This window comes from Raphanus sativus, chromosome 3 (genome assembly GCF_000801105.2).
Source record: "Raphanus sativus cultivar WK10039 chromosome 3, ASM80110v3, whole genome shotgun sequence".
Taxonomy (NCBI): domain Eukaryota; kingdom Viridiplantae; phylum Streptophyta; class Magnoliopsida; order Brassicales; family Brassicaceae; genus Raphanus; species Raphanus sativus.
Window position 1 is genome coordinate 11,603,058 of NC_079513.1, and position 24,013 is coordinate 11,627,070.

General features: G+C 33.0%; 2 long non-coding RNA genes across 2 annotated transcripts; both read right to left on the reverse strand.

The window, feature by feature from the left end:
- Window positions 1–9,660: 9,660 nt before the first annotated feature.
- Window positions 9,661–10,639, reverse strand: LOC130509747 (uncharacterized). The gene is made up of 4 exons (XR_008943714.1): window positions 10,440–10,639; window positions 10,207–10,286; window positions 9,889–9,913; window positions 9,661–9,777 (listed from the first exon to the last, which is right to left on the reverse strand). It is a non-coding gene; the product is annotated as an uncharacterized LOC130509747 (long non-coding RNA).
- Window positions 10,640–18,043: 7,404 nt separating this feature from the next.
- LOC108846018 (uncharacterized) lies at window positions 18,044–19,063 on the reverse strand. Its single transcript, XR_001948589.2, has 2 exons — window positions 18,541–19,063; window positions 18,044–18,438 (listed from the first exon to the last, which is right to left on the reverse strand). It is a non-coding gene; the product is annotated as an uncharacterized LOC108846018 (long non-coding RNA).
- Between the last annotated feature and the right edge of the window lie 4,950 nt (window positions 19,064–24,013).

Genomic DNA, 24,013 nt, shown 5'->3' on the forward strand with positions numbered 1-24,013 from the left:
AACCATCATTATTTGTTGAGTGAGGCCTCTTTGGAAAGCTTTACATGTGCATAATGTTGAGAGTATTGGGAACGACAATGCTTAGTCTCCATTCTTGCTAGATTAGTCACTCTATTGTCTAGCTATAGGAAGGGGGTGAGTGTTGTGATTGTGATTTGGGAATATGAAAGGTTTGACTCTTTGTGCTTAAATGATTAGTCTTTATGGGATAAGTGGAGAAGTATCTAGTTTTTATTGTGAAAAGTCTTGGCCCCCAAATAAAAAAAAAGAAAAAGAAAGAAAAGAAAAAAAAAGAATAAAAAGGGGGCTAGCAAAATTGTTAGGAGCTGAGATTTGTTTTAAAATTGTGAAAAATCCCTTATTGATTTCAAAAAGAAAGAGTCTGATGTGAAAAATATTCTTTGGATCTTTTGGTGAGAGATGTGAGTTGGGTTTGACATTGAGGAATAATTGAATATCTTGTGTGTTTGGGAAAGGGTAGAACAATGGAGATTGAGCATTGTATGCATGAGTTGATCCCTTTCTTAGATATATTATGTGTAATGTCAAAGCTACTTTGTTTTGAGAGTAAACCACCTTAAAAGATCACTTTGAACCTCTGATTTCACTTGCATTAAAGCCTTTGTCTTACCAAACCAAATGACTTGGACCAGTTGACCATGTGTGAGATGTCTATTGAGTTGCTTCATGAAAGTTAGAGAGAACTGGATTTGTGGTTTGTGAAGGGATGATTTATGAGTGTAGAGATCAAAGGAGCTGTGATAGGTTTAGAGAAGTTAGAGATGGATAAAATCTTTGCTCTTGCTATTTGGTATGATTATGCAAGGTTGTTAGGTTGAGAACTAAGAAGAGTTTCTTTTGGTTATGAGTCCCCACCTTCAAACCTCTTCTCCTTGGTTCTTGAAAGTTTACTTGTGGACAAGTAAATGACTAGTGTGGGGGAGTTGATATCTTGCATATTTGCATTGTTTTAGCTATTCATTCATAAGCATTTGCATCATATAGAATATGATTTAGACATGTTTAGGTTGCATTTTGCATGCATAAGACTCTATTAGGTACTAGAGTGCCAAGTGAGGTTATTGGAGACATTTGGATGCATTTGGAGCTCAAAAGAAGAATAAGAGTTAGCCTTTGGACGAAGCCGACCGGAGCGACCACCTCGGAGCGACTAGGCGACATCGCTCCAGCCGGAGCGACCTCAAGGCTCAATCTCAGAGCGACGCCATGAAGTCGCTCTCCTTTTTATCACTTCGGACATCCGTAAATCACCCTGGAGCGACCCCTCAGAGCGACCACCCGAGGTCGCTCCTGAAGCCCAGAGCGACCTCTCGGAGCGACTGGCCGAGGTCGCTCCGCGTCACCAGTTGCACGATTTTATTATTTTTGAAGGACATTTTTGCAATTTATGTGCACGTTTTTGCACTGAAAAACCTAATGTTTAAGTATGCTTTGTAGCCACCATTGGCAGATTATCTGGATCTATTGGAATACACAAAACTCTCTCAAGAAAAGTTCTCTTTTGGATTTGATTGTTCTTGTTCTTGTGAGTTTCTCTTCTAATTCTCTATATGATTCATCTGAAATCCACCATGGATTTAAGAGGAATCATGGAGATTAGTGAGTAATCCACTTTTGGATTCATGGGTTAGGGAGATTTAGGGTGATTAGGTTAGTTCTAGAATGTTTTAGGTATAGGTCATACTTGTTCCTTGCTAGTAGAGTGATCTTAATGCATCATTTGAGTAGGCCGCTCAAAGGGTGATCTCTAGGCATTTCTCACCCGACAGGTGTTTGATGAAATGCCTGAGTCAATTCTCCTAGGCTTTTAGTGTACTTTGCCAAAGACATTTGTTGTTAAAGATGCTAAGATAGCTAATAGACTTGTTAGTAATGATTGCTTGCATGTTATTCAACCAAAGACATTTGATGTTTGAGACATGTTAGCAAATGAGCATTCATCTAGACATAGAGGTTGCTTAGAATTGTGTCTAGGCTTAAGGTTAATAGTTTGATTGATTCGTTTGTCATCCTTAGTTCGAAACTTGATCACCCAAGGTCTAAATCCCTATACCCATGAGTTCTCCTTTCCAATAGCTTAAGAGTATCATTTTACTGTTTTGCGTTAGCTTTAATCATTAGTTTAGAATTCATCAAATCACTGGTTGCACTTAGATTAGGCAAATACTTGTTTTCTCTCTGCATTTGAATCCCTCAGAATTGGTTCGACAACTTACTTCCACTATACTATCATTTGACTTAGGAGCCTCAAAACTCCTAACATCAGTTCGTTTCGGATCTGTTTGGGTTTTGAGTTTCCGGAGTCAAAAATTTCAGCCTCATTCAGATATTTCTGAATTTCAGTTCAAATTATATTCAGATCTTTGCGGGTTCAGTTGAGGTTCGGATAACCCATTTAAATTATTTTTAAAACTTCATTATATATTTTGAATTTCTTAAAATCTGTAAATAAAACAATATATTGTATATAAATCTGAATAACATATGTCAGAATTCCTAAAATTAACATATAAATTGGTTTGGTTTAAATTTAGAATCAAAAATCAAAAATTATTTTAAATATTTTTGGTGTTTTGAGTGTACACATCCACTATGTTAGATATTTATATTTGACTATTTTTATATATTTTCAAGTATTAAACAAACCTAGTAAACATCATAAATATTCTGGATGTTTTTATATACAATGAAACTAAAAGTAATTAATATGTATATAAGTATATAAATCTTTTTCGGATACATTTTGATATCCAAAATACTTCGGTTCGAATTAGTTATAGTTTCGGTTGTCTAAATATCAAAATTTTGAATAATTTGAATATTTAATCAATTTTGGTTTGGGTTTGGTATTACTCTTTCGGATCGTGATCAGTTCGGTTCTTCAGATTTGAATTTTTTATCTAGCTTTGATATTGACATGAAAAATAAATAGGAATAATTTTTAATATACATCCGCACGGACGGGCGTGTCACAATTTAGTTAACATTATTTCAGTTAGGTACCAAGTTAGTCTTGTTTTACTATTATACTAGGTGATTCTCCCGTGCTCATGCAAGGGAATAAATATTTACAAATAAGTACTTTACTTTGTTTGTTTATATGTTTTAAGTAATATTTTATTTGTATGTATAAAAAATTGTATTAAATATCTTTATGTTTTAAGTATGATATTTTGTATTATTTCAACTTTTTATTTTTTATTTATTTTGAGTTGTATATAGACGGTTAAATTAATGATGATTTTTTTCATTAGGTTAAAATTATCGTATTAGTAGATAATTCAGTTTATCCTCTTATATTTGTAAATATATTTCATAAAATTTTGTATAGTTTGATATATCTTATTTTAGAAAAATAAAAAAAGTAAATCAGATATTCATTAATAAACATAACTTGTAAAATATTGAAAATTTATTCACGTATATGAATATATGCAAAATAGATACGTCATAATAATTGGTTGATTTAGTTGTTCATATTTTGATTGATATCATTACTTGCATTTGGTATATTGGGCTATATCATTTTTTAATCATAATGTTTTGGTTATAATTAGACTAAAATAAAACGATTTTGCTAATTACATTATTTTTAGTTTACCTTAGGTTCATAAATATATTATGTATAATTTATATATGTTTTTGATAAAATATATAAGTCTATATTTTAAAATTTGATAGATAATTTATATATGTTTATGTATAATCAATCTTTTATATTCTAGAAATATTATTATCTTATAGAAAAATGTCTAAATTATTTTATTAATATTATAAATTTTCTTTTTCTTATAAATATTTTAATACAAATTTGATTTAACTGAGCATTAAAATTAAGATAAAAATAATTTTTTATTTTGAATTATATTTAAGAATGTGCATGTATATATTTAAAATTATAATCTTAGGTAGATTTTCCTATCTATTTATTTTAATTAAATATATTAAATCAATATGTAAAATTGCTTTATTGTCAAAAATTAAAATTAAAAAATATTTATAAAATCTGTAGATATATATAAGAAACTAATGATTTTACGATTTAATTTGATTTTATGATTTTTTTTTTATAATTTTCTAAAAATATGTATATATTTTTGAAATATTTTTAATTTAAATGATAATCCGAAATTTGAAATGCCATAATTGAATATATTTATTTTAATGATGATTTATGAGTTATTATCATCTTTTTAAAAAGTCCAAAAATATAAATCGACAATAAATGTAATATATGAGTTATTACCATATTTTAAAACTTTTACCAAAAATATAAATTAACATTAAATATAATTTTTCATGTCATATTAATCTTTAAAACATGTCATCAATTTTAGTAGCCATGTCACAATTATTAATTTAGGTGTTTTCATGCACCATGTGTAGTGATGAATTTTTTGAAAGTTAAATTTTATATTTTAAAATGTAATTTATTAATATTATATATTTTATTAGTTTTACCGATAATTAATATAAATACCATTAATTAAGCATAAAATTAAGAGAAAATATTTTTTATTTTAAATTATATTTAAGAATATATATGTATATTTATAAATTTAAAATCTTAGATAAAAAAAAATTATTTATTTCATTTGGTTAAATGTATTAAATCAACTTGTACTAAATTACTAAAAATCATATAAAATTGTATAGTTATCAAAAATTAAAACTAAATAATATTTACATAATTTGCAGATATCTAAAAGAAACTAATGATATTACGATTTAATTTTTTTTTTTAATTTAGAAAATTTAGAAACTTTTAGATAATAAAAATTTTATAATTATAAAAGTAAACTTATATAATATTTCGAAATTCTAAATGTCATATTTGAATATATTTATTTTAGTGATGATTTATGAGTTATTACTATATTCTATAAAGTTTACAAAAATATAAATCAATATTAAATGTAATATATGAGTTATTGCCATATTTTACAAAAAATTTCAAAAATATATATCAGCATTAAATGTAACTGTCCATGTCATATTTAACTATATGACATGTCATCAATCTTAATAGCCACGTCACAATTTTTTTTGTTAAAACGATTGTAGAGAAGACATGTGGCAAATCACTTCTCAAATATAGACTAGGGGATTATTTTTTATTCCAACCCCTTTCCTCAGTTTTCTCGTTCTTCCACGTAAGAAGCCAAATATATAAAACTTTTCCTCAGTTTTCTCGTTCTTCCACGTAAGAAGCCAAATATATAAAACGCCTCAATTGGCGAGATTATTGATACATGCATTATGCATATCTGGAATATGTTGACTTGAGCCCTCGGTAATGTACTAGGATCTAAATCAGATGTCGACCAGTTGATGATCAACTCAAAGCCCATTGGTTCAACCCATCACCTTTGCTTCGAGCCTTTTTTCACTTTCCAAAATTATCGTAATGGGCTTATAGACAATGTTCGGCGTTATACGACCAGACCTCTTGAGGATTAAGGATGCGATTGGTTTCTCGGCAAACACTTTGATGGTTGACAGTATTTCAAAACAATCATATAAACCAATCATATAAACCGTTATAAATCTTTTTAAACCATCGAATCTCTTAAAATCAAAAACTGGTCTAGGTAGCGTTTGAGGTTGCAGGTGATTAAAAATATAAAATTATTTTTTTAAAAAAATTAAAAATTTTTAAATTAAAATAAAAAAAGGAAATATTATAAATAAAAATATATACCCATTTTATGTATAAAAAAAAATATCATAATTCTTTTATAGAAAACTTTAAACTAGCTATTCATTAAAATTAAAAAATAATATACATACATACTTACATATATAAAGATATACACATATATAAAACGAAGCAAAACATCTTTTAAAAGTTTTAATATAAATCTTCAAAAAATATTAAAATTATAACTTTCAACTAATTAAAAGATTAAATAAATAAACATAATATTACTATTAATCATATTATATTATTAATTATTATATTTTATTACAATAGTATGTTTTTATATTTTTATAATGTTATAGTATGTTTATATTTGTAATTTATTACTAAACCGCTGCAATATGTCATAATCAACCAGTCACAAATATTCTGCAATTGCAACAATTTTCACAAGTATTCTATATAAAACAAATAAAGAGAGCTGACAAAAAAATATAAAAATTTGGAAAATAGGACATACCGAACTTTCAATTGTCTCAATAGAGCTTCCAGAGAATTAGTTGGGAAAATAAGTTTTAGATTGATGTTAATACCGTTGTATCTTTAAATTGATTAAATTAATTTTAATTAAAATTAGGGGAAATTGCCAAAAATACCACTTTCATGATACCACTTTTCAAGTTTACACTAACCAATTTTACCATTAAAAATTTTAATAGACAAAATACTATTATACCCATAACTAATTAAACCTAAAACTACCATTTCTTCTCCACATTTTCTTAAAAATGAGATTCATATTAAACGTGATCAGATCTGGGAAGAGTCTCCGGTGGTGATGAGTTCTCCGATCAGATTCGATGACTTTGGCCAGATCCGACGACACTGACGAGTTCTCCGGCCAGATCCGACGATGCTGAAGAGTTCCTGGCGAGATTTGACGAACGCTGACAAGTTTCCGGCGAGATCTGACGATGCTGACGAATTTTCCGGCGAGATGTGACGTGGCTAACGAGTTCTCCAGTGAAACTGACAGACTCTACAAGCTCAGACGAACAAGACGATCTCTCTCCCGACGCATAAGAAACACTAACAAAGGTAAGAGGATAATAGATGGTGATTTTCGTCTCCTTCTGTAATTGTAGCTTGATTTATCAAAATCGATCTGTTTCTGAGAAATAAGACAGAAGTTTTTCTTATGAAGTTTTGAAATCTAAAATTTATAAGACTTTATAAATTGGGTCATTTCAAGTCTTATTGTTCATCTGTTAGCAATCAAAAGACATAGAGCTTAACATATATTTAATTCATGAGAAATTATTAACCTAAGAGTAAATTTATTCCATGATTACTTCTTCTCTTGATTGATCTGGTAATGTTACAGGGAATTACAAAGGTGTGATGTGAGCTTTTAGATTTAAAGGATACTGTGGAGAATATGTGTGGTGATATGCATATCAAGTACCTCTTTTTCTTGAGGTAATACAATGCTACTATTTATTTTTTAGCAAGGTTTAGTATATGCAATATATGAGGTGAATGTTGGTGTTTTGTTATTGTAATGTTCTGTTTGGTACTTATGAGATTCATATTTTATGTCTTGTTTTGTGTATAATATCTATAGAAGCAGTGTAAATTGAGCATCAGTTTGTTGAGTTACGAAAGCATGTTATTTTTGTATCTTCTTTTTGGAAGTGAGTGTTGATGCTTATGAATAATATGTGACTGGCTTGAGTTCAGATTTTGAAGAATGATAAGGTTGGTGAGCTGTTTGAAGAAGAAAGAGAGACTCTCAACAAAAACGTAGTTTATGTGATTAAAGAATGACTATTTATAACGCTTTATAAAAGTTGCAGAGTATGTTTCTTAATACATTCTTCTCTTTCATCTTCTTAAGACATCTCTTATACTAAAACAATTGTATCTCTCTTATGAGTTGGTTGCATAGTTGGAGAGATTGGTTGGACGTGTAAGTGAGTTTGGTTCAGTCATTTTTTTTATAGAAGAGTGAGATATGGATAAGTCTTGATGTTGTCATATTATGTTAATAGTGACTAACAAGAACTGAGTTTTGCAAGTACAAACTCTGTTGGAACTAGATTCAAATGATTTACAAAGTTTTATAAATTAGTTATAAATATTTATAATTAACTTATAGATAGATATTTTATAAAGTATTATAAATCAATTTATAAACTTGTATGAATCAATTTATACATTCTTTTAAATCAAAATAAAATATCTTATAGACTAGTTTATAAGATTTCATAAATCAGTTTCTGAATCTTTATAAATATTTATGAATCATATAAGCTTTTATATACAATATATTAACTCTTATATTATTGTTTACATACCCTTATAAACTCTTATAAATTATTATACAAACCATTATATGTTGACCAAAAAAAAAAACCATTATATATTGTTTTATAAGGCTTTCTAAATGCTTATAGACTCTTTTAGTTGATTTATAAACATATACAACTCTTAAAATACCCCTTATAAATTGAATATAAGCTTTTATAAAGTTTTTGTAAACTCCTATTAATAGTATATATACCCCTTATAGATTATTTATAAACTTTCATAACTTATAAATTGAATATAAGCTTTCATAAAGTTTTTATAAACTCCTATTAATAGTATACATACCCCTTATAAATTATTTATAAATTTTCATAACTTTCTTATAAACATTTATAAATGGTTTATAGATTATTTAACTTGTTTTATATGCCTTTATTAATGGTTTATATACTCTTACAAATAATTTTACATACCCTTATAAGGCTTTGTAAAAAGATGATGATACATGGCAAATTCTGAGGCACATGCTAACAGTAAGCAAGGCTCTACAGCTTCAGAAATTTTACATACCTTTATAAATTGTTTTATAATCCTTTATAATGGTGTATAAACTTTATAAATTATTTTTTAAACTCTTATAAATTATTTATAAATTATTATACAAACCATTATAAATTATTTTATAAGGCTTTCTAAATGGTTATAGACTCTTTTAGTTGATTTATAAATATATAGAACTCTAATAATACCCCTTATAAATAGAATATAAGCTTTCATAACTTTTTATAAACCCTTTATAAATTATTTATAAACTTTCATAACTTTCTTATAAACATATATAAATGGTTTATAGATTTTATAACTTGTTTTATATGCCTTTATTAATGGTTTATATAATCTTACAAATAATTTTACATACCCTTATAAATTGTTTTATATTGGTGTATAAACCTTATAAATTATTTTTATAAACCCTTATAAATTATTTACATACTCTTATAAACCCTTATAAGTTATTATACAAACCATTATAAATTGTTTTATAAGGCTTTCTAAATGGTTATAGACTCTTTTAGTTGATTTATAAATATATACAATACTAATAATACCCCTTATAAATTGAATATAAGCTTTCATAACGTTTTATAAACCCTTATTAATAGTATACATTTATAAATGGTTTAGAGATTTTATAATTTGTTTTATATGCCTTTATTAATGGCTTATATACTTTTACAAATAATTTTACATACCCTTATAAGGCTTTGTAAAGAGATGATGATACGTGGCAGATTCTGAGGCACATGTGGACAGCAAGTAAGGCTTCACCGCTTCAAAAATTTTACATACCCATATAAATTGTTTTTATAATCCTTTATAATGGTGTGTAAACTTTATAAATTAATTTATAAAAATTTATAAATTAGCTATAAAAGTTATAGAAACTTATAATTATTAAAACAACTATTATTCAGGTGAAGTTTCAGAGACTCTATTACAACACCACGTGGGGCGTTTGCTTCTTTGCTATCCCCAAGGCAAGTTTAAATAGTTTTATAAACTTTTATAAATAGTTATAAAAATATTTATGTGTGTTTATTAACTTTATAGAAGGTTGATACAAGGTTTTATAAGCTCTTATAAAATTTATAAATGATTTATAAATGATTTTATAAACTCTTAATAGTTGTGGCTTGTCCTCTTGTCTACAAGAAATGTATAAGCAGGCTGCCAAAGTGCATCCTGTTTCTTTTCCTGGTTGACTTTTGATCCTCCAGCCTCTTAAATATTTCATTAGCCCAATCCTACATATCATCATTAACGACAACAAAAAAACTCCATTAGCTTTCTAACAACATATCTCCATGCTATGAATTTACCAAACCAGTTTAACAGAAAGAGACGAAGAATGTTACCTTAATAGTTCCAACAAGCCCTAGCCTGTGAAAACAAAAATCAATCAACGAGTAATTAATCGCACAATGAACACACACTTCAAGACATGAATCTAGCTAACATAAGCAAACACTTTCACATGCACAAACAGAAACTAAACGTATTATTCACAAAGGGCAAAACTTTCAATGCACATTAGAAAAAGGAACCTCCTTTAGTTATGATAATTGACCACATGATCTGTCAAACAGAGTAATCTCACAATGAACACATACAGCAAGACATGAATGGCAACATAAAAGGACAAAACTTTCAGTGCTTAAAAGGTAACAAGTTACATTAATTTAGCTAAAGTCATCTCTTGCTCCATCATTTCGTCAGTAGCATCACTCGCTTCTTCTGAGAGTAGTCTCGTGAACTACACAACAAATAAAATATGGAAGCTAATGAACCATCACTTAATCAAAATATATCGGATGTATATAGTCAAACCATATGTGGTATCGTAATAAAATTCTAAAATTATTTGAAATCTAGATTTACAAAGGGGTTATAAAACTCTTTCTCTTACAACTTGTGATTTTTGATGAGGATTCGACACTTTGAGATTTCGAGTCTCGATCTCATCTGCTTTGTGAGACAGAATACACTCGATCTCGCCGCCTTCGCTTGATCTCGTCGTCTCCCGTCGTCGTCGCTCGATTGCGTCGCCGTCGCTCGATCTCGTAGCAGTAGCTTGATCTCGTCACAATCCTTGATCTCGTCGCATTCGTCGCCGTCGCTCGATCTCGTCGCCATCGCTTGACCTCGTCGCCGTCGCTCGTTGCAGTGAGAGAGAAGACACTTTGTTCTCGTCGGAAATTTTTTTTACAGAGTAGAGAAGAAGACAATGGTTGAGAAGAATAGACAAGGTTCAGTTTAGTAATTCACCCATTAATGCTTGATGTATTTATGAAAATGTCCTTCTATTGATGGTATTATTGAATTGTGCTACTACACAAAGTGTAGTTATGAAATTTATAATATTTCGTAATTGAAATCTATGCTATTAAGAAAGAAAAAAGTAAAAAACAGAGAAAATAAAAAACGAGAGTTGTGCTTAAGTTTTAGAGTCAACTAGTTTTGACTCCATGCTACGCATGGGAATGTTGTTTTGTTACAAAGAAGATCAAATTTCAGTTATATATAACTAAAATTACAGGTATAATATAACTTGATAATAAGCTTTGTATAGTAAGATTCTAACTTTGTAACTAAAAAACTCTCAAGAATCTAACCTGCTAATAAAGTTTGATCACAAGGTCTCTCACTTCTTCCAAAGCTTTAATTTGCTTCTGCATAGACCAGACCACATTTCCATCACTTAGGTTAATTATTTTTACTATAGTTATTAAATATTGTATTTACTAATGCTATTGCACCTGGATATCAGCCATAGCACACCATTAGCTTGAAGCTGAAAGAAAGAATTGCTGAGAAGATTCTTAGTATCACCATCTTCACTCTTCAACTGATTTATAAGCATGTTAATTATAGCTAAAATGGAAGGCCCTTAAGAAAAGAAAAAACAAAACAGTCTACGTTGATTAGTAGATTAATCATTTTATACCTTATGGATATATATACTATATACAATCAGTACTTAATAATCTACTTGTTCAAAAAAACTATTATGTCCTTTGAGCATTGATATAGCTACAGGGTGTATTATTGCGAGGAGCTCGTTTTACATGTCCATGATTATGGGTCTACACGAACAAATTGAGATTCCTTTCGTCAACAATTTTATAGAATAAGTAAAACATGTCTGACAAACAACCTCATTGATTGTTTTTACTGTATAGAAAATTATTAAAATAACCTTAATTTTGACCTTCTCCTAAAAATATTTCTGTTTACGTAATATTATTTTACATTCCTTCATTTTCAATGATATACAATTTAGTTTCTAAAATAGTCTACAAAGAAGTAACATAAAAGCAAAAGAATATATATTTTGATCTTAAAGTAAACAAAATTAATATTACCACATTTCTATATTATGAACACATGATATAAAGAATAAGAAAAAAACATATATGATCAGGTTAGGCCTTGATCTAAACATGAAACTTTCTGGGTTTTTATCACCCGAGTTTTCATTACACCATTTGTGGTGATTCTCAAGAAATTTATGGTCTTTATTGCATGTGTTTTAGGATGAGACTCTATTACTCTCCTTCAATAAATTATCACCACAACAACAAATAGAGACATTTCAGCAAATGGAAAATTTAGTCCAAATGGAGAGTTTTGTTTACTTTTACCTTTTTCCAATGGAGTATGTAGTTTTTTTTGTAGTAAAACAACAAAAAGAGTAAAAAGCTATGAGTATGTTAGTGGAGAAAAAGGTTTATCCAAAAGAAAATTGATTTGAGTTGGCATTTTTAGTTTCACATACCTCAACTTTTATTCTTCATATGCCTTGCCTTTCCGTACGCTCCTACGCCTAGTAATCCATAGCTTTTATGTTCTTTCTTCTCTCATTTCCTTGAAAGAAATTCTTTTGAGAGACTTTTTGTGCTACTGCTTAAGTGCTTAGCAATAAACTAATTTGATATTCATGTAGAATTGAAAATTTGGCAGTGTATATAAGATCATTAGAAAAATTGATCTATCTGGTTATTTGTAGAAATTTCAGAGAGAATCAATCTGAGTTCTTGCAAATAATTTAAGAGTTACAATGGCTAGAAAAAAACTAGTGGTTTTAAGATAGAAGATCATGGGTGTAGTGGGAGAGATTAAAGGGATATTAATTTTAATTTAAAACAAAGAAATAGAAATCAATGAAATTGTTTTTTCAGCATTTATTTCTTTTTTTTTAAATTATAAGATTTTTTGTCAAATGTCAAATTTTTATTTGCCAAATTACTTGTGCTTTAGTATATAGGTGATTTGCTGTAAATACCTAAAACAAGTCAATATTAAGAATCTACCATTTTCTAGCAAATTAGTATTGGTATTTCCTTATTATCTTTCTTTTTTCCTACTTACATAATCTTTTCACAAACAAATCGCAACTCCCGAAGAGGAGAGAGATTTCCACGGCGGAGAAAAAGAGAGCTGGGAGAGGAGCTCGGGGTTGCGGAAGACGATGTGGTGGCAGAGCTGGGCGTCGAGAGCTTGGTGGAGACATTCGGCGGTGGTGGAGGGAGATCCGGAAGCGAGTGCAGTGAAGGAGAAGAAGGCTGAGGAGAAGGAAAGGGAAAGAAATGGAGAGACAGTGGGTTCGTTGGCGAAGGAATCTAGAAGTGATGAAGAAGATGATGGTTTGGAATAAGGGTATCAGAGTAATAAATTTTTAGGCACAGTTCGTAATAGTTTATGAAATAGTGTCAAATGGTAGATCGATGATTAGGCAATATTGTTTGTGTATACAACACAGAAAGAAAATAAAAAACGAGAGAGGTACTTAAGTTTTACCCTAATTTCTTTCAGTTTGTCATCTTCTCCACCCAAAGCTTCTCAACCCATCAATCAGGGTTTTAGAGAATCTTGGTTTCTTAATTGGTGTTTTCCATTTTTTTCGTCTTCCTCTTTTTTTTGTTCTCAGACACAAATCAAACGTAATCAATTTGTTCTTTCTCTATGAATATCTTCGTACTATTCCTTCACATTCCGGTTTTGATACATCACATGGTTAAAGTTTTATTTCGTGTATGGATTTGTGAATAGACACATGATAAGAAAACAAGTCTGAAATTGCCATATGATCTCGGTCGAAATAAGAACTTTGAACAAGTGAGTGTACATTTTGATTTATTTTCTTTCTTTTCTCATGTTGTAATCTCTTCTTATTTGAGAGTTTATGTTATTAGGTGTTTGGTTTGGATAAGAAGTACGTATTGGCTGATTCTTGCATACTCAGAAGAAGACTAAGTCAGAGACAAGTTCTTGGTGAATTTGTATTCCTTATAGGTTGTCCTTAGAGATCTGCTTGATTGAACTGTGAACGACTAGGGTTGGCGACTAGGGTTGTTCCATGATTTCGGCGTCACCGCCGATTCTTCCGTGGCCCACAGGGGGTTCCGGCGAGGGTCAGGAGGTTCGAGAAAACGCGAGTCTACAGAGCGAAGCTGTTACAGAGAAAGATTTGGATACGAGTGATGGTCAAGTGCGAGAAAAGGGTTCGACACAGAGAGATGATGAGACAAAAGTGGGTTCAGATCCTCTAATCAAGGCTGTTCCAAGAGCTACATCCTGGGTTGATGCGGCAAAAGAGAAGAAGGTTCTGAGGAAATACGAGCTGGATATCACGAATTTGGAGGGGAAATCTGTTGTTGAAATCCCTGATGAGGTTGTGAAGAACACAAAACTCCTTTGGGATGATGTTTTGGTCGGGAAGTTTCTCGACACAGCACCGCACATTGCTAGAGTCCACTCTGTTGTGAACAAGATCTGGTCTCAAGCGGGGAAGTTAGATGTCTATGAGGTTGACGCCACAACAATGAAATTCCGAGTTCCAGACTCAAACATGAGAGCCAGAATACTGCGAAGGGGGATGTGGAATATTGGCAACATACCTTTGGTGGTAACAAAGTGGATTCTAGAGGAGTTAGAAGAGAAACCAGAGCCAAAATTCCTTTCGCTTTGGGTTCACCTAAAGAACGTACCGATGCACATGTTTTCTTGGGAAGGTTTAAGCTTCATCACAAGTGCAGTGGGCTTCCCTGTTAGACTTCATCCAGAAACAGCAGCATGCTCGGATTTCAAGGTAGCTAAAGTGTTTGTAAATGCTGATCTCTTAAAGGACTTTCCAAAAGAGATCACCTTTACAAAAAATGGGAAATCTTTTCTCGTGGAATTCAGCTACCCTCGATTACCACTCCGATGCCACACTTGTGGAAAATGGGGCCATATCGAGAAAGTTTGTGTCATGAACAAAAAGGATGAGACTTCAAAGTCAGTAAAAGAAATAATAGCAGAAAGATACAAAGGTAACAAGGAGACCTCAGAGCAAGTGGTAGAGACTCCAAAGCAAGCAGTGGAGACTGTGGGGGGGGGGGGGGGGGGTTCTTTGCAACATGAAGAGGAGTCTTTGCCAGTGGTGACTGAATCAGTGGAGGTCACTTCTCAGACTCCAGGGGCTATCACTCGGTCTGAGGAAGGTCTGGTAGAAGAGAGCACTGCTTTAGTGACGGTAGAACAGCCTAGTAAAGTCAGGGAAGAGGAGATAGAAGAGGGTGAGTTGGTTACAGATTGGTCTGATGTTTCACCGGGGAAAGCCAACAGAAGTCCGAATAAATCTCTCAAATATGGTCATGTGAGAATTGCGACGCCCTCGCGGTACTCAGCTCGCAATGATATTGATGACAATGGAGATCTAGTGAATCTGGAGCAGAGAAATTCTATGGTTAACATTGGAACAGAAGATGGGGAATCTCAGGGTGATAAGGAGCAATCAGGGGAAGCGATTATCAGTCCTACGATTGATGGTGCTGTTGGCGAACCGAGTGGAAAACATGAAGAAGTTGGTACAGCAGGTGGAAGCACCTTACATGGGACTGCTCTGCGGCCATCTTTACCAAGGCTTTCAAAAACCAATCATCGAGTTGTGCCTGAGATCTCAAGCAAGGATTCAGAAACACCTAGCCACCCAGGCAAACGAAGCACTCGCAAATTCTCTCAATGACAGGTTTCTTTTGGAACATATGGGGATTCAACAAACCCTCCAAACAAACCGTTGTCAGAAATTGGATTCGAAGTAATGCTTTCAAATTGGGATGTCTTATTGAAACACGAGTGAAGGAGAGCAAGGCGGCACAAATTGTGTCTTCTGTTTTTCCAGGATGGTCGTTTGTGAATAATTATGAATTTAGTAGAAGAGGAAGGTTATGGGTAGTATGGAGTTCAGAGGTCAGACTGACTCCGGTATTTAAAACTGATCAGATTATCACTGTTTCTGTTCAGATTGAAGGAGAGGAGGAGGAATTCTTTTGCTCATTTGTCTATGCTGATAACAGTGCTGAAAAGAGAAAGGAGCTCTGGAGAGATATCAAGGCTCATCAGAACTCCCCTATATTCAAAAATAAAGAATGGATTATCATGGGAGATTTCAATGAAATCCTCGCTGGTGAGGAACACTCAAGATATGAAGATTCTGGCTTGTCTACTCTGGGTATGCGAGAGTTTGAGGATGTTGTGCAGCACTGCCGGCTCCTGGATATGGGATTTCAGGGACCAAAATTCACCTGGTGTAATAAGCGAGATGATGGGATCATCTGCAAAAAATTGGATCGCATACTAGTCAACGAATCTTGGCTTCAAAATCGTACTCAGTCCTATGCAGTTTTTGAGGCCAGAGGCTGCTCGGACCATCTCTGGGGTCGGTTCCACTTGACAACTCATGCAGTAGGAAAGAAGAAGCCATTTAAATCCACAAACGCAGTTGCAGATATGCCTGAGCTTTTCACCACTGTCGCTGACTACTGGAAAGATTGCCAGCCTTTATTCCAATCTACTTCTGCACTTTTCAGATTTTCTAAGTCTCTTAAGGCTTTAAAGCCCCTGATCAGAAGTCTCAGCAAGGCAAAATTGGGAGAATTATCAAGGAAAGTCAGGGAAGCTTACCTGATTCTCTGTGACCGACAGGAGAAAACACTCCAGGAACCAACCTCAGAAAATATGCGTGCTGAGCAAGTTGCAGCAGAAAGATGGCAGCGAATTTCTGACATCGAGGAGAAGATGTTAAAGCAGCGTTCAAAACTTCATTGGCTTCATGTGGGAGACAGAAACAACTGGACCTTCCACAATGCTGCAAAAGTGAGAGAATCAAAAAACGTGATTCGTGAGATTAAATGCTCATCTGGAAACATGGCAACAACTCAGGAAGAAATCAAACATGAAGCTGAGCGATTCTTCCATGAGTTTCTCTCCCATGAACCTCCAGAAACTCAGAACAGATCAGTCACAGAACTTCAAGAAATTCTTCCGTTCCGATGCTCAGATGATGAGAGATCGATGCTCACCCGTCCAGTAACCGAGGAGGAGATACGGGATGTGGTCTTCAGAATGCCTAGTAACAAATTTCCTGGACCTGACGGCTTCACCACAGAATTTTTTAAAGCTTCTTGGAGTGTCATCGGCAAGGACTTCACTATAGCAGTTCAGTCATTTTTCAGTAAGGGTTTTCTGCCCAAGGGTATCAACTCAACAATCCTTGCGCTCATTCCCAAATCAGAAACTGCTACCGAGATGAAAGACTATAGACCGATCTCGTGCTGCAATGTTCTCTACAAAGTCATATCAAAGATCATTGCGAATAGATTAAAAGGTACTCTTCCCCGGTGTATCTCCTATAATCAATCAGCTTTCATCAAAGATAGGCTTCTCGTGGAGAATCTGTTGTTAGCTACTGAGATTGTTAAAGACTACCACAAGGAAGATATCTCACCTCGCTGTGCAATGAAGATAGACATTGCAAAGGCTTTTGACTTGGTGCACTGGCCCTTCCTGTTAAATACTCTGCGGGCACTGAATATCCCTGAAGAGTTTGTACACTGGGTTGAACTATGTGTTTTACAGCATCATTTTCAGTCCAGGTAAATGGAGAGCTTGCTGGTTACTTCCAGAGCAAGAGAGGATTAAGGCAAGGCTGCGCCTTATCCCCCTACTTATTTGTCATCTGCATGAACGTCTTGTCAAGCATGCTAGACAAAGCTGTGGAGAGAAATCTGGTTGGCTATCACCCTAAATGCAAGAATATTCAGGTAACACACTTGTGTTTTGCTGATGATCTGATGGTGTTCACTGATGGAACTAAAAGCTCTATCGAAGGAATTCTTAAAGTTTTTAAAGAATTCGCAGTAATGTCTGGATTGAATAGCTTCCCTCTGGCGTCAGGGCAGCTCCCAGTCCGCTACACTACAAGAAAAATGGCTTTTACTAGCGGACAAAAAACGCTATCTATCGATACGATAGCGGTTTAAGAAACGCTGTGTCATCGCCCGTGATAATAGGTCAAGCACTTTAGATAACGGTTTTTAACACTGCTATCTTTTCTCCCGCTAGGATAGCGCTTTTCTATTTGCAATTAAATACTCTTTAATAGCGTATAATTTTCGTTATTATTTCTTTCATAAAAAATAAAAAAAATTAAAAAATTAAAAACATAATTAAAATTTAAAATCGTTCAGATATTTAATTTTTTATTATATTAAATAATTTATAATTAAATTGGTTTACAAAAATATAAAAACTCTAATTAAATGAAAAAAGACAAAACCAAATAAACCAATAACTTAAACCATGCTTAAACCTAAACCAAGTTTAAACCTAATTGATGACTAACTAAACCTATGCAGCTGCCTCTCCACCACCATCTTCATCGTCTTCTTCATCTTGCAATCCACACTGGCGGACCACCATCTCACCGCCATGTACATCCCGTCGTCTTCCTCCTCCTCCATTCGTCTTCGCCTCCTCCTCGCGTCTCTGTCTCTCTTCTTCTTTCCCGGATCCACCTCCACCTCCACCACGAGCTTCCTCTGCCATCTCCACACAACAGCTTCTTCGCCTTGCCTCCTCCATTCCTAAACCAAATCGGGAATACCAGTTCAAAAACAGAGAGAGAGAGATAGAGAGGAGGCAGAGATACATATATATATATATATAGAGAGAGAGAGAGTTCGAACCATGGAGGTGTGGTGGTGGTGGTGATGCTGGGACGACGAACGAACGGAGGTCAGGTGTGGTGGTGGTGGTGTTGGGACAGAGAACGAATGGAGGCCATGTGGTGGTGGTTGTGATGCTGGGACGGTGGGGAGGTCGTGTGTTTGTGGTGATGATTGAAGAAGATAGAGATTCAAAGGATTAAAGAAGAATTAGAAGAGATTAGTTTTAGATCCAAAACCAAGAAAAGAGAGAGAGAGAGAGAGAGAGAGAGAGAGAGAGAGAGAGAGAGAGAGAGAGAGAGAGAGAGAGAGAGAGAGTGAAAGAAGAAGAGAAGGAAGAGATAGAGATGTGAGATCTGTGATTGCTAACCATAGGATCAAAAATAATCAATGGTTAAGATAGCTATCCTTGTGTTTGAGAGATTGACCAATGAGAAAAAGATACAAAGATTAACAAAACATTAATTTCTGGCCTTTGGATTGAAATCCATCAAGGGCCAGAATTAATCCATTAAAAACTGTAATTCATTAATATAATAATTAAGTTAAATATTTATATATAATTTCGACAAAAACATTTATATATAACTAATTTAATTATAGTTTGGGGTTAATGTTTCTAAATATAGATTTAAAATTTTATAATTTTTATAAGTTATGATTCAATTTTATAAGTTATTATTCAATTTTATATAAGGGTTTGGATTATGATTAGGGTATGATTAGGGTTTGAAGTACAATGAAGTTAGTTAAGATGTTTAAAATAAAAGAATATAGTAAATGAAATTAGTTTAAAAGTTTAAAAGTTTAAAATTTGAATTAAAATTTATCAGTGTATTATTTTATCAGAGTTTAATATATATTAAAGTGGGTTTGAGGGTTGAAGGTTTAGGGTATTGGAATTTAAGATTAATTATTTAAAAAATAAATAGTTTGAGTTTATATTTAATGTTTGAGGTTAAATTAAAGATTTGATATTAAAATAATTTGATTTTGAAGTTATGTTTAGAGTTTAAGGTTTAAAACTTTGTTTAGGGTTTAGAGAGTTAAAAAATTAAAGATAGCGTTTCTAATAATATGCTATTAAAAGTACGCTATCATAGCGTTTTTAAATATACTATTCTATCATAGCGTTTCCAAAAATACAAACGATATCTAAAATTAACGGATAACTATAGCAGAAAGCGAAAAAACGCTATCGTGGTCTGCTATTAAAACGCATTTTTCTTGTAGTGCTATTTGGGCCTTCCCCTACTCACTAAGCGTATGACCATTGCAGACTACCTACCGTTGGTGGAGAAGATCAGGAAAAGAATGCGCTCCTGGACCGGAAGATTCTTATCCCACACCGGTAGACTGCAACTCATAAATTCAGTCATCACAAGCATGACTAACTTCTGGCTCCAAGCATTCTCCTTACCAAGCAGCTGCATGAAGGAGATTGAAAGCCTTTGTTCAGCATTTCTCTGGTCAGGACCAGAGCTTCAATCATCGAAAGCAAAGGTTTGCTGGAAAGATTTATGCTTACCCAAGAATGAAGAAGGGCTAGGAATAAGACCTTTGAAGGAAATGAACACTGTTTTTTGCCTGAAATTAATATGGCGAATCTCATCTGCAAGAGAATCTCTATGGGTTAAATGGATTCACTGCTACCTAATTAGGAAAGGGTCCTTCTGGTCAGTCAATGGAAGCACAAACTCTGGCTCATGGGTGTGGAGGAAACTTTTGAAGCACCGAGATCTTGCAAAGCAGTTTATAAAGAAGGAAATAGGCAACGGCAGTCATACCTCTTTCTGGTATGATAACTGGTCCAAACATGGCTGTCTTAAAGATGCTCTCGGTGATCGTGGTCTCATTGATTTGGGTATTACTGATAACGCCTTGGTGTCAGAGGTTCTCGGTAGACGCCGTAGAAGAAGAAGGCACAGAATCAGTATCTTAAATGAAGTGGAAAATGACATTGAGATGCTCCGTTTAGCTGAGACTCATGGAGATGATATCACTTTATGGAAGCAAGCTGATAGAAAATTCACTAACAGATTTTCTGCCAAGAAAACTTGGGAACAGATTCGACACTGCCACCAAACCTGCAGTTGGAACAGAGGAGTCTGGTTTACTCACTCGACACCTAAGTTCTCATTCCTTGTATGGATTGCTGTGCGAAACAGATTACAAACGGGAGACAAAATGCGCCTATGGAACGCTGGGATAAATACAACCTGTCCTTTGTGTAATGAAGCTGAAGAAACTCGTGAGCACCTGTTCTTCAGTTGCAGGTACTCTAAACAGGTCTGGAAAATTCTTGCTGAGGGTCTATTGCAAGCCAGATTCACTACTGATTGGAATGAGTTCATTGCCATAATCACCAGTCCTGGTTTAACTCCTACCAAGAACTTCCTGGTCCGTTATGCTTTTCAAGCAGCTGTGCATTCAGTTTGGAGAGAGCGCAATGCTCGACGACATGGGGAACAAGCAAAAGAAGCTCAGTTTTTGGCGAAATTTGTAGATAAATCGGTTCGGCTCTGGTTGCTTTCACTCCAAGGCAGAGGCAAACTCAGCGAGGGCCTTATGACTTGGTTTGACACAAGGGTGGAGCCTTAGTTTTGGGATCTGGCCTTTAGGCTTTTAGATTATTTCTTTGATTCATAAAAAGCTACACTTGATGTAAATATGTTTTTTGCATGAATAAAATTTAACATTCATTCAAAAAAAAAAAGAACTGTGAACGTTGATTTGAGGGAGAGTTCTTAAGCCATGTCAAGTGCTTAACTAGGTTACTAAATTTTTGAAAAAGACTGCAGAGGTGTGAAGATGGGCGATCCATTTGTTGTTAGGTTCGGAAATTTTAGAGAATTTAGAGTTAGTTTGTTTGGAGGAAGATATCCTTTTGATGATCCCTTCTTCCCTAGGCCATTTGACTATTTGAGTATTTTCCCGAACCAAACACCTTTAATTCAAGTGCTTCATTTAGTAGTAGTACACATAACAACTATGGTGGGAAAGGGTTAACAATTGAATATGTTAGCACGTTTGATGTTTAACAAGTTTAATTTTGATTTGTCTGAGTCTTGACACCGTTGGTCTGGTGTATTCAGGGACATTCGGTTACTAGGAAGCTTAACTTGAGTGGTGGACCAAACTTGTCGCCGACCAGATCAGTTTCAAATGGTTCAAGCTGTTCTGCACCTGGAGCTAAGAAAGTTGTTTGCATCAACATTGAGTAGAACCATAAGAAACTAACACGTACCAATCAGTCTTCTATGCGTGTATGTATGAAGTTTGTAGTGGACAGTAGTGGATCCAGAAATATATTTTACTGGGGTCATTATATTTTTAATATTAACTAAAATAAATATATTTAAATAAAAATAAAATAAAATAATATTTTTTATAAATTAATTCAAAATCTTCTAAAAATATTGACAAATTTATTTTAATTATAACTTTTTGTTTAAATATATTTAGTTTTGAAACCTTCATTTTGAAAAGATGCAATAAACAATCTTTTTAGTTAAAATAAAAAATATCACTTTTGTAAAGGTTTATACTTGGAAACATGGACATGATTTCGTTTGCAGTGAACGAAAGACAATACAATAAATATTCTGTAGAAAAAATAGAAACTAGATGTCTTCCGATTATTAATTTTTCCTTTTTGTGATGAAACAATAAAAATGTGTCTTTTTAAGAAATAGTAGGAAGTTAAAAACGGATACGGGGTCAAACACATATTTATTAAGGGTTCATATATAGACAATTGCTATAGTCAAGAAAGAAATTAGCAATTTAACTGGGGTCAACTGACCCCCCTAAGCTGGTAATAGATCCACCCTCTTATCTACCTTTGTGAGTTTGATTATGATAAATTAATTTTGTCTTGTGACGTTATTCTATACATGGTACTATACGTGCGCCTCATATCAACACATCTTGCCACTTTAATCCAGTTATGACTCTCTGCGAACGTTTTTTACACTCTAAAACGACACCCTTGTTTCCCAAATTGGCAAAACTCGCGTTTTTACAAACTCTCGTCGCTTCGAGTCCACCGCCAGGAAGTCCATGCCAGGAAACACCTCCATCGTGTTCTGTAAAACATTTCTGATGGAACATGTTATGGACAATGTTCCATCAGACATTATCATGAATGAGGGTTCCAAACTCTCAAGAAGTGATCCTTTATACATGACCCCTATGTCAACCAAACCCATCAAAGATCTTAGAAATATGGAGAGCGATTTTCATATTACTGAACAAATGGACGAATTTGGAAATATGACAAGAGGGGGTCGGCTGATCAAACTGACACAAAAGTACCAAGAAATTGGACGGTTGACAGTTCGTGGAAGAGGGAAAAGAGGCCGTAGAGGTCGAGGTTCCTATCAAGCGCACTAACACCACCTTAATTGGGTTCAGCTAAAGAGTTGTACTAAGTTCATCTTGTGTTTGCTCTTTCTTTGCTTACTTCATGTATCAAGCTTTCTCAAACTATGTGATCTAACAAATCACATCTTGTTTTTTTAATATGAATGCCTTTTTTCAAAAAAAAAACATTGTGGGAGAGAAATATTCTGCGACATTTATTGTTGATTTAGGAAAGATAACAAAAAATGGTAATTTCCGTTTTTTCATTATTTTGAAATATATAAAATACGTTAAAATTATGACTAATAAGTGAGATATATATATATATATAATTTTTCAAGCAGACTACAATATTATAAATAGAATATGTTATAAAATATAAATAAGCTAAATTAGGTCATAGAGTAAACTTTACAACACATTTTCTAGGTAGATGTAAACCACTGTTATTTAGTTATAATGAAACATAAAAAATTCTAGTATGAGTAGAATAAATAAGAAAAATTTGGTTATGTTTTATATCTAAATTAGATCATTGCAATGTACTTTGTATACGAGTTATAATCTAAATACACTGTCAGAATGAGTATTTTATGTTTAGGTAGAACATAAAATAAAATGTGGTTACATAATATATGTTTTTAAAAAAACATACAGATAGTTGTACTTATTTTTTTCAATAGTTTTCATATTTTTTTTAAAAAAATTAAAATTTAAAATACCACAAAATTGTAAAACATGTCCAAAATGGTCTAAAAGATCAGAAGTTCTAGTGAGATAAATAAAAATTGAGAGTGTTTCATTTTGTCAATTCTAAAACAAATAAAGTGTGGTTTTAATTAAAATTTAAAACTGTTGTATTTCATGTATGTAAATATTCCCAAAGTACCAAAAAAATATCAATATATTTTAAAATAATTTGACATGTGTTAATGTTCTTTAATACTAGGAAGTTCAGGGCTAAAATCCATAATTCCCGGACCCGAAATTAAATAATACTAGTTTTTTTAAGAAATGATTTTTTCTAGTTTAAAAGGAAATATTATTAAAACATACAGAAGAATACCTTTTCTATAAGTGTTTCATAAATTTGCCAGTATATCGGGGCATACAAAAATCAGGAAGCGGT